At 35.4% G+C, this 20000-nt stretch overlaps 1 long non-coding RNA gene across 1 annotated transcript in view; it reads right to left on the bottom strand.

The window, feature by feature from the left end:
* The window catches only part of LOC141563028 (uncharacterized), a 158228-nt gene that overhangs the window by 55027 nt on the left and 83201 nt on the right, over positions 1–20000 (bottom strand). Inside the window, exon 3 of the long non-coding RNA XR_012488311.1 lies at positions 15497–15584. This is a non-coding gene — a long non-coding RNA (uncharacterized LOC141563028). The remainder of the gene's footprint in view (positions 1–15496; positions 15585–20000) is intronic.

Below are 20000 nucleotides of genomic sequence, written 5' to 3'. Positions count from 1 at the left end.
CCTTTAGCCACCTCCTGCAGAGTTAAACACACGGAGGTAATTTATCCCCATTGTCGCATTAGAATCCCAGACAGTGCAGTCTTCCTGCGTCCCTCCCACAACTTTGGCTGGTCAGAGAGGGCCCAAAGCTCCCTCCAGTGGCAACCAAACCACACAAAAATACAACCAACCCAAGCTGCATTTGTTTTCTTATTCCAGAGTTTCAGATTGGGCTTAACTTTAAACAAACGAAACAAAAACCATTGGAAGGACTTCTCTGTCATTGCAGTCCTCTCCATTTGAGCAGTGGTGTCTCCAGACAATAAAAAAAAAATAAGACAATTAGGAATAAAATGGCAGAATAGTGATAGGAAATAAAAGAGAATGAAAATTCCATCTCCATGAAGCAAAATAGCTAATATTTTATGCTTAAAATTCCTCCTAAAAGAGATTTTTGACTTGTCTCTTAGGATAAAAGCTAATGTTTATATTGCCTTTTAAAGTTTATGTTTTACATAGATCCTAGGCTAGAGCTGAAAATCAGAGACTGTCTAGTCCTAGTCAACTGCTTCATTTCAGTAATGAGGAAACTATGGCCAAAGGAAATTAGGTGATTGGCCCACATGTTCACAAACGTAATAAATTTCAGAGGTGAGATCTGAACCCAGGGTCCTTTGACTGTATATTGTAACATGATGAGCTCATGTCTTTATAATCCTTGTTATTACAAACACCTCCATTTTCCCTGTCCCAACATTCCCAGGACTTTAGAATAAAATGAGCAAGTTAAAAATTACAACTTACATGCTTTAAAGAAAAAAAAAAAAGATATATCAGAGAGCAAACTTTAATACATATCATAAATTTCACAAAATCTCAAGCCAGGAATTACTTTTAGAAACTTTAACCAATACAATTGAATTAAATGAAACTGAAGCAGTATGAGATAACTGTAATTTCATATCTCCTTTATTTTTAATTCATTTTGTATAAGCAGAAACCTCATATACTGAATTTTTAAGACTGCCAGGAAACACTTTCCTGTGGCTAGAGAGAACAATGTTAGTGTAGTTTTATCTTTTAGTTCCTTAATAAAATATATAAATATGCAAAAAGAAAAATTTGAGAATTGTACCCATATAAGTCAGGCAATTAGCTCTTCTGATGTTATATCTATCCTGTAATTTACTTTGCCAGGGTAGACATCTGTGCTGTTAATTATGCACACAGATCTATTACACAATATCCCCAACATGCCAAAGCAGAGGTGAGGTTTCAGGTACCACTGAAAATGGTTAAGAAAGAGAGAAGGAAGAAGAGAAGAAAAGAAATATCAATTTCTACTTCCTAAGCATTTGACCAAAATATATGTAAAACCTACAAAATTCAGCTAAGGTTATTTTGTATTTATCTGTCCCTTCCACTCAACAAGAAACTCTAAAAATAATAATTCACATTTCTAAAGCCTTTTATAACTTGCAAGGAGATTTCTTTAGAAAAGCTGAGAGAGCATGTAGCACAAGTCACATTATCCCCATTTTATACATGAAAAAATTGAGGCTAAGTAAATTTACTGAGTTATCCACAATTATACAGTTAATAGATGTCAAAGCCAGGTTTAAATTTAAGTCTTCTGATATTAAGTCTATGGCCTTTTCCTGATTTACTCCATGAAGGAGTAAAATTTGATAAAGACATTGTAATTTGAACAACTTATAACCAAACTTAAGTAAACTTGAAACCATAATATAGATTTAGAACTAGAAGGGAATTTATAGCTTATAATATCCAGTCCTCTCATTTAAAAGATAAGGAAACTGAAGTCCAGAGAGTTTAAGGGATCTGACAAGGTCACCCAGATAGTGATTGACAGAAATGAAATTTAAAAAAACAGATCCTTTGACTCTAGATTGAAAACTCTTTTCACTGTCCATTATGAATATTGCAAAGGACTTCAGAGATTCTCCAATCAATGATGCAAGCTGTTGTCATAGGAATAATGAGTATGGGATCTCTCCTGTTAAAAGGTTTTCAAAAGATAATGGGAAAGGATTTAGAATTACTGAACAAATTATTCCCGGAGAAGCTTTGCAGTGAAGAGTGTGGGATCTGAGACAAAGACTTTTGAGAGACCAAATGCACAAGACTCAAGGCCCAAGTAGCCCAAAAGAAACATTCTGAACATTCAGAGTCAAATTAGATAGGAAGTTTTGGCCAGTAGAATTTATCTCAGGAGAACTAGCCTGCTAGTCACCAATACTGGAGAGAACATAACCAGGGGGGCTCAAGGAATAGGATTAGCAAAAATGCTCCTATCCTTTAGGGACCTCTAAAACCCTCGTGGGAAAATATAGCTGGCTACAGTGTGGTAGAATATAGCCAGAACATAGTCACTACTTTAGATGAGGAACAAGATTTTTATCTGCCAAGGTTTTTTTGAATCCAGACTCTTGTCATAAAACATCTTAATTATTCCTCCCAGATTTGCTTCAGCTGCAAATCTAACCAACATACAATCTCTCTTTATCTAAATCAAAGGACCAAGCATAGAACCCTGAGGGCACTCTCTCTTCCAATATAATAGCAACACATTGGTGTTACTGTTGTGGCCTAGTCATTCAGCCACCTTTCATTTCATCTACCTGTACTACTCTCTAGCCCACATTATTCCATATCTTCACAAAGACAAGGAAAGAAACTTTGTGAAATGTCTCACTAGAATATCAGTAAACTATAATTACAGTTTTTTTCCTGCCATACCAGTTTAATAATCTTGTCAAAAAATGCTGAACCTTTGGGATCACTGTCTCTGTTTTTAGATGTGAGCTAGCAATCCTTTTAATAATGGATTTTAGACATGGAAATCAAGTTCACTGGTCTATAGTGTTTTGTCTCTCTGTCTCTCTCTTTTTATTTCTATCTCTCTGTCTCTGTATATATGCGTATTTCTTTCTGTCTCTGTCTCTCCATCTCTCTCCTTCCCTTCCGTCCTCTCTCCCTCCTTCTCTCCCTCCCTCCCTCTCTCTCTCTGTCTTTCTGTCTCTGTCTCTTTCTCTCTCTGTCTCTGTCTCTATCTCCGTCTCTCTCGCCCTCTTTTTGAAAATAAAAACATTTTTCTTTCTTCTGTCCTATATGACCTCAATTCAGGAAACACTATTAAGGCCAGAAAAGATGCAAAATAAGTGAGAAGCAGAACTCTATTTAGAATCACTAATATCGAGATGGTTACGGAAAAAAAATTTATTCAATTCCTGGTATGCTTATCTGGCTGATTCCTTTCTCCATTAGTAATATTTGCCACTTATTTCATGATATGTTTAATTTTAAATCATGAAAATTAACATATAATCTCAAACAATAGATATTCCAATCCCTGGAATTTAGACTTTTAACTATTCACAGAAGATTTTATTCCTGTTTTTCTGGTTTATACATTTCAGTGAGTGGCAGCAATTTGGCAGATCAAGGCAATGTGAAATTACATGAGTTCTCAAAAAACTAGGCCTATTTTTGGGGGGTACAGATTACACCTACAATGATCAATCATGTTATTTTTTGTTTTTACAATGAAACCTTCCCAATAAGTAATGACTACCTATCGCTGAACTTTCCTAATGGGAATCATTTTATCTATGGCATTCAGCTCAAAGGGGATCAAACTTGGGTGGGAAACTTTTCAAAAGATCCTACTATTGTTCCACTCAGGGCGTCAAATTGCTCTGAGTTTGCCCCTGCCAAATCTATTATAATGACTTACATTTATCCAGCACTTTTTATTCATCAGGATCCCACAGTACTCTCCAAACTCGATATTCAGGAAGGGAACATTATACCATTATTATGCAATCAACTTAGGGTGAAAGGTACAGCTAACAGTAGAGAGCAGTTTACAATTCAATGCACACATGAGCAAATTCTCCCATTTTAGAAGGTGGGGCAAAATAACTCTCCCTAGTTGGCTTCCAATAACTACTTTCTGGAAAGCAAAGCAATGTTTCTAGGGTGGGAATCTAAGATCCTTGCTGGAACTGATCCCAAAACGGAAAAGTAGAACACGAATCTCCCAGACGTTAATGTCTGACATGTCCTAAAAAAACAATAGCAACAACTCAGCCCTTTTCATGTTACCTGCTCCCAATTAATTTAGTCTTGAATTGCATTAAGGAAGATTTTGGGTCCAAAAGATGAGAGTCCTATCATACATACTCTCTCCTCCTCTAGACATATTATAGGATATAATGCTTCTGTCTCCAAGTAATTGAAAGATTATCATATGGAAGAGGGGAAAAGGCAGTTGTCTTTAACATAAGAGGGTTGGCCCAATGGGTATAAGTTATAAAGGGAAAGAACTTGCTTTGATTTAAAGAAATACTTCATATCATTTAGAACTTTACAAGAGGGGAAGCTGTCTTTAAGAGGTAGCAGATTTCTCTGGATGGAAGTCTTCAAATGAAGATAATTATTTATCAGGATAATTAATGCAGGTATGTTATAGGGGGAATTCTTGTTCATGAATGAGTTGAACTAAATGACTTACCAGGTCACTTATAATTCTGAAATTGTATCATCCCAATCTTGTATTTGATTCACTTTATGAAAGAACAAATGCACTTTGTGAAGATGGGCTACCCCACTTTCTCTCCAGTGCCTATGTTTTTCCTGAAACTTTTCTCACCAAAATTTGCCCACATAAAACCCAGTTTCATAGCATGACCATCATATTATATAGAATGTTAGAATAGGAGGAAATGAATCCAGGGCATCTTAATCCCAGTCTAGTTTTCTGTCACCTAATCCCAGTTTGGTTTTCTATCACCTACACTAGGCTTCCTCTATATATTGACTTTTATTTACTTTGATTTCATTACCTCATCACCACCATCCTCCATACTGTGAAAGGGCTATAGAACTGAAAGGGATCTTAAAGCTCATCCGACAAACTCTACAAATGAGGAAACAGAAGTTCAAAAAGTTTAGATGATTTGTGTAAGTTCATAAAGCTAGTTAGTAAAAGTAATGGGATCCGGTCCTGGGTCTCCTAGTCACAGGAACCTTTCTGCTCTATCTTTTCCCAACTTCCCAGGCTCTTTTCCTTTCGCCTCTTCTCCTAGTTCCCTTGGTTTTTCCCAAAGTCTCAAATGTACATAAGGGACTAAATCCTACTTTATTGTTGAACAGAAACCAATAGAAACCTGTCATAGAATCAGAGAAGAGGTTGTGATAAGTTGGAAAAGCTACATATACAGGTGTAATTATTTTATCAGTAGTGTGTTGCTATCATGGAATCAAGGAAGAGGTTGTGATAAATTGGAAGAGGCACATATGCAGCTCTATCACTTTACCTGCAAACCATCTTCCATTCAATGAATTTACTGCAACAATGGCTTCAGCAATTGAGGAGCACTTCACATACATACTGCTCTGAGCTAAATTTTTGTCAGCATAAATATGGATGACTCCTCCAGCCTTGTTACATTCTTCAACTACATTATCTTTGATCTCTGTATCCCAGCCAAGTACATCTTCCATTTTAGAGTTAAACATACTGGAAAGCTGGAAACACTGTGTTGCCATCATCACATACTAGAAAATTATGCTGTTTTCTCTTGGGAATGTGATCCTACATTTATAATTCAGAAATAAAATGCTATTATCTTTGTGTTTATTCATAATTCATACTATACACTAGATCAATGGTGTCAAACTTAAGCAAGCCACCTGTAAAACTCCTGAGTGCAGTCGAATCAGATTAGCTTGTAATGTGGAAATGTTTAACCAAATAAATAAAAATGCTACATGGATGATGTTGAGTTTCCATTTTCTAATTCAACTTATATCCTACAGAGATCCATTTCCTCTTAAGTTTGAAAACACAACTTTAGATATCCTTTACGAGACCCAAAGTTTCTGGAAATCATGAAGCCACAGGGGAAGAAAACCACTGATATTTGAAGGAAATTAAAAGTTGTTATATAAATTATGAATCTACTTAACTATAGCCATCATCAAGAACCCAGTTCTCCATGTTGCCCATGAGTACAATATGAGACTTTGGCAAATTTCTTGCAAAAATCAAAGTATTCTGTGTGTATGACATTCCTTTGATTCGCTAGTCAAGGAATCCTATTAAAGATGAACTTACATTAGCTTTTCATGAGTTCTACAAATCCACAAAAGCTTCTGAGATAAACAAAGTCCTTTCAAAATACTCAAATAATTTGTTTAATCAACTATTCTAGAATTTTGCTCAAGAATAGGTCATCAGCATATAGTTTATAGATTAATTTTTAAAACTGGCTCCAATTTCCTGGTACCACTTTTGCTATTCATGATTAGACTAGTAAGAATTTAATTATGAATTGTAGACATTTCAATAATTCAATGAATATGTGACACCAGTGACATGGATATTAACTCCCAGGCTTCAATTAAGGGATAGAAAATTATGGCCCACAGGGCAAATCCAGCTAAGAATGGTTTTTACATTTTTAAATAGTTATATTTTAAAACAATTTTTAGCTGAGGGGCCATATAAAAATAGGTGGCAGGATAGATAGATAGCATAGATAGATAAATAGCCAGCCCTCAGGCCATAGTTTGCCAATCTCTGATTTAGATCAGAACCCCTCTCTTCCTTTTCATTCTATATGACTTTGATTCCTATTCTCCCATAAATTCTCCTCACCAGTTCCAGCCAATATGCTAGAGCCTTTCTCTAAATTTCATGGCATATATAGTTACCAATAGTGAACACTGGTTTCCATTCATTTACCTCTAACCTTGCTATATGACTGAATGATCTCCTTTAATAATCATACATGTGTTTGATGATATTCTTTTTGGGCCACTTCTCCTGTTCAACTCTTTATGTGATGATGATGATAATGATTATGAAGAAGATGATGATGATGATAGCTAACAGCTCTATTATGCTATGAAGTTTGCAAAGCACTTTACAAATATGGTCTCATTTGATATTCATAAGGACCCTGGGAGGCAGGTACTATAATTTCCCTCTTTCTACAGTTGGGGAAACTGAGGCAAACAGAGGTTAAGCGACACACTGAGGATCCCACAGCTACTAAGTGTTAAAGGGCAGATTTGAACTCAGACATTTCTAATTCCAGATCTAATATTGTCTACTTGCCCTATGATATGCTTCAGCCTCTTTACTCCCATCCCTAACAATGTGTTTCTTTATTTCCCTTTGGGGGACCCAAAAGTTCAGTTCTTCGTAGACTATATATAGTTTTCCGTGACTCATCAGAACATCATCAGAATACTGATATAAAAAAGATGAGCCTATATACCAGGGAAAAGCTTAAGGCTATTAATTCTACCCTGTTCTCTTCTCTCAAGTCTCCTGGCCAATTATCCTCCCATCTCCAAATGTTTATTAAACATCTCAAACCGAATGTTCCATAGACAGTTTAAACTCATCATGTCCAAAATGGAACTCATTATCTTTTCCCCCAAGACCTCACCTCTCCCCAAATTTCTCATTACTGTTAAAAGGCATTATTGTTCTCCCAGACATCCATGTTTGAAACCTAGGTGCTTCACTCTTTCCCACCCCTCATCTCCAATATATTCCAAGATCTGTGGATTTTATTTTTATGACTTTCATACAAGTCCCTTCCTCTCCTCTGACACTGGCTTCCCCCTGGTATAGTCCTTCTCATTTATCCATTGTGCTATCTTACAGCTCCTAAATTCCCTTTTTCTATAAGAAATCTCTAAATCTTCCTTAATACTAGCTAGTGCCTTCCTTCTATGGATTATTTGTATTATTTATTTTTATATATGATATACTTTATTTTATTTTGTTTATTATTTTATATTATCCTGCTGTAGTTTGTCTGCACATGGTTGTTTGCATGTTGTCTCTACCATGAAAATGTGAGCTTCTTGAGATCAGAGTCTGTTTACTGCCTTTCTTTGTATCCCCAGCACTTATCACAGTATCTGGAACATAGTAAATGCTCAATAAATGCATATTGACTGACTAAAAGCACTCCATTATTTCCCAAATGCAATCGAGCCCATTTTTGTTTTTAATTCTGGACCCAACTTACTGTCTGCTTGCAGTACCTGACTATGATATATGCTTTGGCAGATCAACTCAATATTTATCCATCCAAGTACACAACATAATCTGAATAAAAGGAATTTATCAGAGTGGATGGTTGAGTCAAAGGTTTTTGTTTATTTTTGTTTTAGGGATTATGACCACTTTGCTCTAGGATTTTTTGCAGTCAGCACAATGTAATCTGCAACCAGTGGCATGGGGAGGACATCACCCTTTTCCATATAGATTCTAAACTGGACATCATCCATGACAGAAGCAAACCTGGTAGAGAATAAACATGTCCCTCTTTTATACCTCAGTTGAGATTCATAATCAGAGAGACATTGAACATAGTTCTCTCTGTTATTACATGTTTTCAAAATGTTTTGACATCTGTATGGTAGATACTTTATTGGAGGAAAGTCTTCAACATTGCCTTTTTGGACCAAATTCCCCTCTTACATTTTTTAGAAATATAGTCCATAAACAATTCTCAGTGAGATCCTATAATCTCTATGCCTTCTAATCAATGATAAGATTGTAAAGATGTAGTCTGCTATAGAATATAATTTATATGATGAGCAGAATGCTCTCAGAAAAACCTAAAAAGTCCTCTATGAGCTCATGCAAAGTGAAATGTACTATGTACAAAGTAATGGCAATGTTGTGGGATGACTTGCTGTGAATGACTTTGCTGTTCTCAGCAACACAATGATCCAAGACCACTCTGAAGGACTTATGATGAAAAATGCTATCCATGATCAGAAAAAAAGAATGACTGTGTTTGAATACAGATTTAAACATACACTTTGAACCTTTATTTTTCTTAAGGGTTTTTTTTGTTGTTTGTTTTTTTGTTTGTTTGTTTTGTTTTGTTTTGTTTTTGTTTTTGTTTTTTGTTTTTTGCGGGGGAGGAGAAGGGAGATCTATGGGTTTTTTGCAACATGATTTTTGTGGAAATATTTTGCATGACTTCTCAATAGGAAAAGAAGAAAATCTGGAATTCAAAGTTTTAAAAATAAATGTAAAAAAGATATTTTATATGTAATTGGGGAAAATAAAAATTAAACAATTAAAACATTTTAAAAGGAATGTAATTTATAAAAGCCTCCTCTTCCTTTTTAATATCTTCTTTGGGAATACTTTAAATATCTATGTAGACTATTGTCACAAAGATTTTCTAAAGCTAGGAATGGCAGCTTATAGGTTGATAGTTATTGATATTCTCTCTATTGCATTTTTTTTTCTTTTTTTGGTAATAGTGGGATCAGCTAACCCCTCCCAAGTTTGCTATCCACTTCTTTTTCAGATATTTTTAGCGAGGAGGATACAAAATCCTTCTCATTTTCAACTTAGTACCTTCAAAATTGTACTTTTGATATCATGGACCTTCTCTGAAAGCACCTGGTCTACACATGATGCTGTTCTCATCATTGTTTTCTTCAGTACCATTTCTACTTCCTCTTCCTCTTCCTGCACATTCCTACTTTTAATGCTTTTAGGACTTTGATGGTAAAGAAGGGTTCCCCTCTCATTGATGAAGAAAAAATTTTGGTTTTGAAATTTTGACAGATTTTTTGGGGTTCATGTGTTGTCTTTCTTTTCATTTTTATACTTAAATTATTTCAGCATATTATGAATTAACTGGATCTTACTGAGTTTTTTGTAAAACTATTTTCCTCTTCACTGCTTATTATTATGAGATGATATTGCTCATAATCTCTCAACATTCTTCTCCATATGATTTGACAAATAAGTCTATATTCTATAAGTATTGTCCTTGACTACCGGATGTGTATATGGGGTAAGAGTAGGGTTGTTAGAAAAACAAGTGTTTGTTGGTTAAGGCGGTCTCTGGGTTCTTTTGGCCTTCTTACTATATAGAATAGTTTACTTCAATTAAAATTCTTTAGAATGAGTGGTGAGGAGACCGTGAATGCTACAAATAAGTTTTTAGACTATAAGTATTAACTGCTTATACTCTAAATGTTAAATCCATGTCCAATAACCAATCAGGTGACATACCACCAGAAAATAAGAATTGTAGCAATATTGTCATTAGCATTATTAATGAACCTTAATATTGAAGGACACTGTAACTAAATGGAAAGATGACAATTCACAGATTCCCCATGAGGAGATTAATAAAGAAGTTGATTAAAATTGGTTTTTATCATGTTTAAAGGCAAAAAACCCCAACATTTCATTGTACATTTCATGTACATGATGAGTACTCACACATACACACACCCACACACACACACACAAAACACCATGAAAATATTTACCAACATCTGTTGCAAAAAATTAAAAGGTAAAGAAATGTTATGAAGATCTTGGCAAGACTTTCCCAATTAAATCATATGTGTACTTTTAAGGTTTGGTCACTTTAGTACAAATATAAAAGTAGGATAGGACAGTAAAAAATAAATTAGAAAAATACAGTTTAAAAGAAGAAATAAAAAAGATAAAAATTTATATACTATTCAAAGATTATACCTATACATTATGTATATACTTTCTTTGAAAAATGCACTGGTAAACATTGAAAAAAATCACAAAAAAAAATTAAATCTATCATGTTTCAACAGACAAAGACTAATTGCTAATGTGAAGGACATCCCTGAATCAGGTATCTATGCAGTCAGACTGACTTGTTACAGAAAAAAATTAATATGAAATTAGAAGAGAGGATAAACAAAAAGCATTTATGAAGACCCTATTCTATACGAAAGACTTGCTAAGAAAAGGTTGGGAATATAAACTGAAAAGTGATTCAGCCCATATCCTCACAGAGCTTACATTCTAATAAAGAAAGACAAAATGTATAGGGGAGTGAAAGTTAGAGAAGGAAGTTTTAGACTAGAACATCACAGTAATGGAAGTATTGATTTGATTACAGAGTAAGAAAAGAAAAGCAGGAAAGAGGTAGGACTAGGGGTTAAGTGCTCAGTGTCAGAAAAATGGCAAGATGCCTTGGGTGAATGTCTAGATGGGATATGAAATATCATTTACTCTAGAGCCAAATATATATAATGAGCTGAGTAATTTTGTACTCACTCATCAATCTAGACAGATCAATCTAACTATAGGCATTCCAAAATTGAGTAGATTAACTCAAATAAGAAAAAGAAATGGAATGCAATCAAAACAGCTCCAAACTGACCCAGTTAAACAAGGTTTTAAAAAAAAAATAGGAAATGGGTATTTAATAAATGCTTTTTGAATTAAATCAAAAGAGTCTAATAAACAGCTAATCCAACAAATATTTGACTAACTTGGCAAAAGAAATCTGTCAGGAAGGGATTATTTATAGATGGCAAAATCTTTAAATGCTTCTATTTGTAAATGATAAGTGCTAACTGCATCGTCACATAACATTATAAAGCTGATAACAAAGATATTTTATTATATCTGACTATCCATGGGGTGGGGGAGGAGGTGAAACAGCTGGAAGAAGAACATTTAGTGTCCAAGTCTATCATATGCATATGAATGGACAAACTATAAAGCTCACCTATCAGCATATGGATCTTGAACTTGTATTGCAGATGGGCAATGAGTTGTGCCCAAAATTGAACAAGAAGAAAAGAGTGAACTGGGTAGCTTTTGGGAAACTAAAAATCCTTTCAGTAACCCTAATCTTCTTTTCATCCTGAAATAATGATCTATATTTTGAATACAAGTGTTTTTATTTTTTGTGTGGTTGTATTCCACAAAACACTGCTGCCTCCAAGGATTCTAAGTTATGGCTAATCCAAAGGCCAATGGAGAAAAGCACAGAGGGTTACCCCCAAAAAAACACACCACAAAGAATTTTAAGGGAAAAGAAAAGAATGTCATCAAAGAAATATGTAAACAAAACAAAATAGGATGGTCCCTCACAAGAATGAAAGATAATGAATGGGTAGCCATTGCATGCTCCACTGGCATGCCCAAGAATCTATGATGTTATAATACAGTGAAGGAGTTATTCAACATATTGGTGAATCTCCTGTGGCAAACTTCTGTGTGGACCCAGGAGCACAGAATAGGTAAACATGGATGGGCTATGATCTGCATACTTGGAGGGAATACTCACAATGTGGAGAAATGAAAGATCCATTTCAATCTTTGAGTAATCTTCTTAAGGAAATGATAAGAATCAGGGCCCACTGGATTTTAGATTCATAGATTTAGAGCTAGAACATCCCTTGGAAGTTATTTAGTTCATCTCCTCATTTTACTAATGAAGAAACTGAGTCCCAAGGAAAAATGATTTGTGCACAGTCATACAAGTAGTTAAGAGCAGAGCCAAGATTAGTATCCAGATACTAAGTCCAACATACTTCTTCTATCATAACAAACTGCCTCTAATATTCTTTTAATTATGTCCCATCTTTCAGCTTAAATAGGTCAGACTAAAATTGTCTCAATCACATGCCATCTTTTCACATTTTTATTCTATCTTCTAATTCAGTATTGATTTTGTTATTTTTCTCTAACAAGTCAATGTTCTGACTCTTCATGGACTGCTGATTTGGAAATGACTCCTATATTTGTAACCATTCATTTCTATCAGAATATATTCAATTTCAATTGGAGGATGATATTATTCATTATATACCATGTTTAGGGCCTCCTGATTATCTTCTTGATGAAAGTATTCATTATATGTGTGCATGTGTGCATGAAGCTGCTATCTAAGCCTTATCCTAACAATTATAAAAATATGTGAATGCCAACAAAATGCAGCATAATGTGTTGAATTCTGTTATCATTTCTTCAAAGGAAAATGGAATGATCTTGTCATAAGGAAATTATGTAAAGCAGGATTTTGTTCTATTGAATTCAATAGAACTTTTTCATAATTAACAGACAATAAATACAATGGGATTTTATATTCTCTATATTTCAGTAAATGTAAAAAAAAGATATTTCATTGTAAAATATGACTTCCAAAAATACATGCTTCCCTACTAATACCCTCATTAAGTTGGTCTTGATTCATTTGAAAAAAATTATTCATAAAATTTGGTAGAGACAGGAAAATAGATATGTAATATGTAATTATTAATTTTCTTTCAGTTGCTTCCTTTCCCCCCAAATATACTGTCAGTGACTGACACAGACTCCATGTAGAGCATACTGGAGTCATAACAGAAGAGAAGGTCAAGTTCTTCTAAGAACTTGCTACCACATCAATTTGGTTGGGTTTGACAAGGTTATAGTAATAAATGGAGCAACTTCCATGTTCAAAACTCTCCAAAGGAGAAGATAGAGAAAAGGCCAAATTCTAAGATAAGTCACCTGGAAACTAAACCAAAATTCACAAAATCTGCAGAGGGAAGGACCTGTTCTTGTCCTGGACCACATTTAGGAACAAACAGGTTTTGAATACATCTTTGAAGAAGATGAGTGCAAGCAGAGTATCTTAAGAACAAAGTCCCAACCCAGTAAAAGAGCCTGGAGGTGTGAGAAAACATAAGAAAATGTCAAACTTAACAAAGAAATGTTATGGATTAACAGAAGTCCAAGAGGTTAATATAGGAGAATATGCTAATCCCATAAAAAGTTCAGGTAGTCTCAGAGAAAAGAATGACCAGAATAGAAAAGTACTTGGAAGAAATGAAACCAGAGATACAAAACATAGAGCTAAATTAAGTGAGAACTTTGAAGGAAAGAATAGGAAGGAGAATTGATATCTTAGAAATTTTATCTCCCAAAATATGCTTCCCCCTCTCCCCCAAAAAAGAAAAAATCAGAATGGACCAAAGAGCAAGTCCCTTGATAAAATAATTCATATTAAAACAAAATTAAAAGACTGGGGGAAAAAACAGAAGAAACTATTGGATACATACTATCAAAAATATATAACCAAAAAAAAAAATAGATTAAGGACAGAGCATACAAGAATTATCAAATTTCTGGAAACTCATAATTAAAAAACCCCAATCATGCCTGTAGATATCATTTTAAAAATCATTATTAAAAACTTCTCATAGAACCAAAGGACAAAGTGCAAATACAGAGAATCTACTAGTCACCTCCCAAAAGATATATATAAAATTATCAGAAATCTCATAGACAAAAATCTAGAGTTTCCATATCAAAGGAAAAGTACTAAAAAGAAAAGATAAAGGCTTACAGTCAAGAATAACAACTAGCAAAATTGGGGAGAATTGGATCTTTACTAGACTAAAATGCTTTTAAGCATTACTGATTAAAAAAGGAAAAGGGCTGGAGCTGAGTGTGTTTTGAAATGCAAACACAGGAGTCAATGGAAACTTGAAAAGGCAAATCCAATTAAACAACTGTTCAGTTGTATTTGCTATACAATGATTAAATTACTTTCTAATGTGTATTTGCTACACAACAATGGAATTTGTTTTTCAATAAAAGAAGAAACAAATGTCTTTTCAGAACCTTATTGTCTTTTAATCCTAGAAGTAGTTTTGCTTTGACTTAGTGGGCAAAAGGAAAAGGAAAAAAAGGAAGGGTGGGAAAGGAATAGAGTAGTGAAGAAAGAAGAAGAAGAAGAAAGCAGAAGAAGAAGAAGAAAGCAGAAGAAGAAAGCAGAAGAAGAAGAAGAAGAAGAAGAAGGAGGAGGAGGAGGAGGAGGAGGAGGAGGAGGAGGAGGAGGAGGAGGAGGAGGAGGAGGAGAAGAAGAAGAAATTTCCTACCTCATAAAATAGGTATGCATGAGATAAAGAATATACAAAATGAAGGAAGGAATATGGGGAATGGGAATCACATGAACCTTATTTTCATCTGAACCAGACAAAAATGGGTTGAACGCTCTCGCATATACTCATGCACAGAATTCGGTGTATAAACATATGAAATTCAACAAGAAAAGAGGTAGCAAGAAGAAATGAAGTGTCCAAAAAAAAAAATGCTAGGAAATGAGGAATTAGTCATAAACCCAAAAAACTCTCCCATGTTGGAAAATGGAGCTTGTAGGGGGAGGGAGGGAAGGGTTACTTTGTATATATTTATATTTATTAATTTTATATTTATTCTTAAATGTATCTGTCTCCCTCGTTAGATTATGAAATCTTTTCTAAATTGTAATTCTTTCATTTTTTTGTCCTTGTATTGCCATTACACAGCACAGAGTCTGGCATAAGACAGGCATTTAATAAATACTTGTTTATGGATTAATTGTGATCAGCTCATGGAGTAGGGAATAGAATAGAGGCAGCAAAGCAGAAACAGATGAGTTTATTTACAGATCATTAGAGTTAAGCACACTCCTCTTTCACCACCTTCTTTTTGAAGAGGGATTCCAGGGGCAAAGAGGGGAAAAAATAAATAGAAAAGGATGGGGAGAAATTAGCAAACACATCTGTAAATGTGAATATAAATGGATTAAAGCTTCTTTATCAGTATCAAGTCCCCATGAAAATAGGGTCCATCTTTTTACATAAATACTTTAATAGTTTCTGAGAAAAGGACAATGGGCCTTACCTGTGCATTAGGAAGATTCGTTTAGCAGCTGTGTAAAGGATGGATTAGTGAAATGAGAAAGTCCAGTCAAAAGTCTATTGCGACACTCCTGGCAAAAGATAATAAGGGATTGAACTGGGATAATACCTATGTGAGTGAAAATAAGGGGGCATATTTAGGGTCAATGATGAAGACAGAATAGAAAGGTCTTGGCAACAAGACTAACTTCTTCTGAATCAAAAATGAATATTACATAAAAAGGAGTAAAAAGGCACATGGTAGCAATGATAAGGCTATAACCAATAATCAATGAGGAAGTCCAAACAGTAATAATAGTAACAGAAATGAGTAAATAAATATATGATAGCAAGAGAAGATTGTGGCAAAAAATAAAGCATATCAAGTAGACAGCCAGAATCCTTACTGGTAGGCCCTAAAAAATGACAAGTGAAATCAAAGATCTCTAGCAAGTTAGGTGGTCCCTTTGTGGTGAGAAAAAGTTGGAAAGCTTTGATGGACAGGTATGGATAGATTTGGGATTTATGCCACTGGATGGAACTCCTGAGATCACAGTGAACCCATTTCAATACTTGAGTATGATAATTCAGATAAATAATAAGAAAAACATACCCTTCAATAAGTGAGCATATATTCTTTTAACATTTTTGTGGATCCCAAGGTCATGGGCTATGAGAAACAGGTTCCAACTTTCTTCTAATTCCAAAACTTTTAGATTTACCTCTTTTCTTCTCTGTTCTAAGTCTTTTGAGAAAGCAAATTGATAATTCCTTAGTTCTAATCTCTATAAGAAAAAGACATACTGAATCCCAATATTCTCTGACTTTGGAGGTTCATTCAGACTGCTACAGCTATGATCACCAATTCCAAATCAGAAGGAGGAGACCCACAAAGTAGGCACTGAACCTTTCTTCTTATGAAATGGCAGCACTAGTTGGAGACAGAAATGTACCTGCCTCTTTCATTTTATAATCATATTATATTGCTTTTACTTAATGCATAGATATTATAAAGATTTAACAATCCCATAACTTAATACAAATTACTCTTTTCATATGTAAATACTTTAAAAATCATCTTGGATGGGCATCTAGGTAGCGCAGTGGATAGAGCACCAGCCCTGAAGTCAGGAGGACCTGAGTTCAAATCTGATCTCAGACACTTAACACTTCCTAGCTGTGTGACCCTGGGCAAGTCACTTAACTCCAATTGCCTCAGCCAAAAAAAAAAAAAATAAATCTTGGAGGAGTAAAAACTATGCAGAAATAAGTGAGCATCTTTTCTTAAATACTATATTCCTCATTCTAAAAAAATCTTAATAAAAATAATTATTTTTCTTAGAAAACATAAAATAAAGCTTGAGGGGCAAAAAATCCCCCCAAACCTGGTTTTGCCCTGGTTTTTTTCCAGTTTTACTTTGAGCCTTCAAAGCTTTCTGTTATTTTTTCCACCTCTCCAAGTCAATGTGGTTAGAAGCTGCTTAAATTGTAGGCTGCTCAAGCGCAAAGACTTTTTCCATTTACTTGGTACAGCAGCTAGCCTGATAACTTTACAAATATGATGCTGCTGATGGTACTAAAATAGTTGTATATGAATCAGCGATGTGCCAATTTCTGGAACTGAGAGGCCTTGGAACTGTGTGTGCTTCTGTGAGTCTCTTACCAATAATCTTTTCTCATCTCTGGGCCTGAGTGTGCAGCCATTAGAAGGGACAGTGAAACATGCCAGTTTAATTTTAAATCAAACAAATGATTGCACATTTTCCTCCTGATAATGGCCTCTGGAAAGATCATCATCATTTGAGCAAATTTCAAAGTCTCTGCCAAGAATAACTTTTTGCTCATATTGGACAGTGAGAATAGATAGGACAGAAGGAAAAATCTCCCAATTCTCTCCCAGCTCCTGGTGTTGTTATTGGAGTTAGTGCTTAAATAATTCACTGCGTGCAAATAAAAAAGACCCATAAGGTATTTTCTTACATACAGCTGAGCTCATCCCCATTCTGTCTCTGTAACTGAAGCCAAAGATGTGAGTTCAATAGCCTCAAACCATAGAAAAATCAATCCATCTGACCAACATGTGATACGTGTTGCTCTCAAATGCATATATTGTATGTACATGGTGCGTAGAGGCCTTGATAATTTTATATGGTAGGGGCTGACCAAGTCTAGCCCATTTTCTCAGCACACTGAGAGCTGTATAATTGAGAGCCGTGCAGGACAGCATTTACAAAGAATCACAGCCAATCATCAAGCATTTGTAAAAGCCAGATAAAGTAGAAGTATAATGCTATCTTCATTCTAGGACAAATTGAAAATATATGCTTGTGAGGAAATCTAGGAATAAAAGGGGTGAGATGAAGCATGATGGAGAATATTTAGGTGAAGGTCAATGGAGTTAGAAAAAGAAATAACATTGTCATTAGAGCATATTTCAGACCACCTGGCATAAATGAGGTTCAGGAAACAGAGACATGCTGAAGTAAAGAAGGAAGTGGGGGGGGGAGCTTCAATCATCTGAACATCAATTGGATTACTCTCTGCCCAAAGAAAACCAACTAAAAACATCTTGACTTTCTTTCATGAAAAATGAATCCTTATCAAAGTGAAGGAATCATATTCATCCAGACTTGGTTCTCACAAAGATGGTGCAAATCTGGAAAAGAGAGATTGTTGGGTTGTCAAGATGAGAAAAATCCTGACCTGCTACAACATTAAGAACACCAATCTCCATGGTGATCATTTTCAATGTTAATATATTTCCAAAATGGAGAGGGTTCACCGTGGCAACGTTTCAAGTCACACAGGAGGAGTTCCCTGTGTGTGTGTTTTTTTTTTTCAAATCTGCTCTAGTAAGTGACCAGACATCATAATTCAATTCAATGTGACAAACATTTATTGAGCACATACTCCATGCAAAATAAAGCATCACGTGAGATGTAAAGAGTAATAGAACTTAATGAAGAGTTGCTTAGAGTAACTAATTTATTCTAAGTTATACTAAGAGTGAATTAAATGCTTGCATGACCTAACTTCCTTCAGGGCTCAGTTTTGGGGTCACTTCCTGCACAAAGATTGTCCTGATCTCCCAAGTTGTTTATGTTTTCTCACTTTTATCGTTACTTTTTAAAATTTAACCAGATAAATTCCCCCAATGGAATGTAGGCAACAAGGTCGCCCAGTGTTTAGAGTGCTAAGCTTGGAGTCAGAAAGGCCTAAGTTCAAATCTACCACAGTGCTGACTTGCTAAGTGACCCTGGGCAAGACTCAACTTCGGTTTGCCTAAATTTACAGAGAAGGAAATGGCAAAGCATTCTAGAGTCTTTGTCAAGAAAACCTCATGGACAATATTAGTATGCTATAGTCCACAGGAATATGGCTTAGGTTTACAATCCTAGTCAGAGGCATTAGACTAAATATCACTAATGCAATGTCAGCTCCTTGAGGGGGCTGGCAACACAAAAAAATTAAACAGGCCGACCTTCAAGGATTTTACAACCTGACCCAAGGAATGCCGTGCTCAGAGTAGAGAAGCTTTTATTAAATACCTGTCCTAGGCACTGCAGATACAAAGGCAAAAATCAAAGAAATAGGTTCTATAGAATATATAATAAAGTCAAAGGAAAACTCTAGACAAAAAGTTAGGAGAAATTTGAGGAGAGGAGGATAATTATCTATTTGGAGGATTAATGAGGGTTTTATGGGGAAGGTGTCTACAGAACTGGGCCTTAAGTGAGGAAAAGGTTTTTGATAAACAAATTTTTGAAGGAATGCATTCAAGGTGAGCAAATACACAGAGGCAGGAACAAGCAGGACAAGATCAGTGGTCCAATGTGACTGGAACTTGGAGTTCAGGAAAGGAAATAAATCAGGAAAAGTAGGTTGGAGTCAAACTGTGAAGGAACTTAATGGGAGGCTAAGGAGTTTATATTTCATCCCCTAGCTACAGGGGAATCACTGACAGTATCTGAGGAAAGGGATAATGGCCACACCTGTGCAATAGCAAGATTGTTTTTGACTGCTGTATAAAGAATGGGTTGGTGAGGGGAAAGAGACCACAGAGGGAGACCCAATCAGATGATCATTACTGTAATCCAAGCCAAAAATAATAGGGGCCTGAAGTAGAGTAATGACTGTATGAGTGAAGATGAGAGGACAAATTTGAGATAATTTGTGAAGGCAGAATAGGATGGCCCTAGCAACCGAAAGGATAGGAGTGGGGGTGGGGGTGGGGGGAGAGAGAGGGAGAGAGAGAGAGAGAGAGAGAGAGAAAGAGAGAGAGACAGAGAGACAGAGACAGAGAGAGAGACTGAGAGAGAGAGAGACAGACAGAGAGAGAGAGACTGAGAGAGAGAGAGACACAGAGAGAGAGACAGAGACAGAGACAGAGAGAGAAACAGAGAGACAGACAGACAGAGACAGACAGAGACAGAGACAGAGAGAGACAGAGACAGAGAGAGACAGAGAGAGAGAGAGAGAGAGACAGAGAGACAGAGACAGAGAGAGAG

The sequence above is a fragment of the Sminthopsis crassicaudata genome, chromosome 3 (assembly GCF_048593235.1).
Source record: "Sminthopsis crassicaudata isolate SCR6 chromosome 3, ASM4859323v1, whole genome shotgun sequence".
Lineage (NCBI taxonomy): Eukaryota > Metazoa > Chordata > Mammalia > Dasyuromorphia > Dasyuridae > Sminthopsis > Sminthopsis crassicaudata.
The sequence above is the reverse complement of the archived record's forward strand: the minus strand, read 5'-3'. Positions and strand labels throughout refer to the sequence as shown.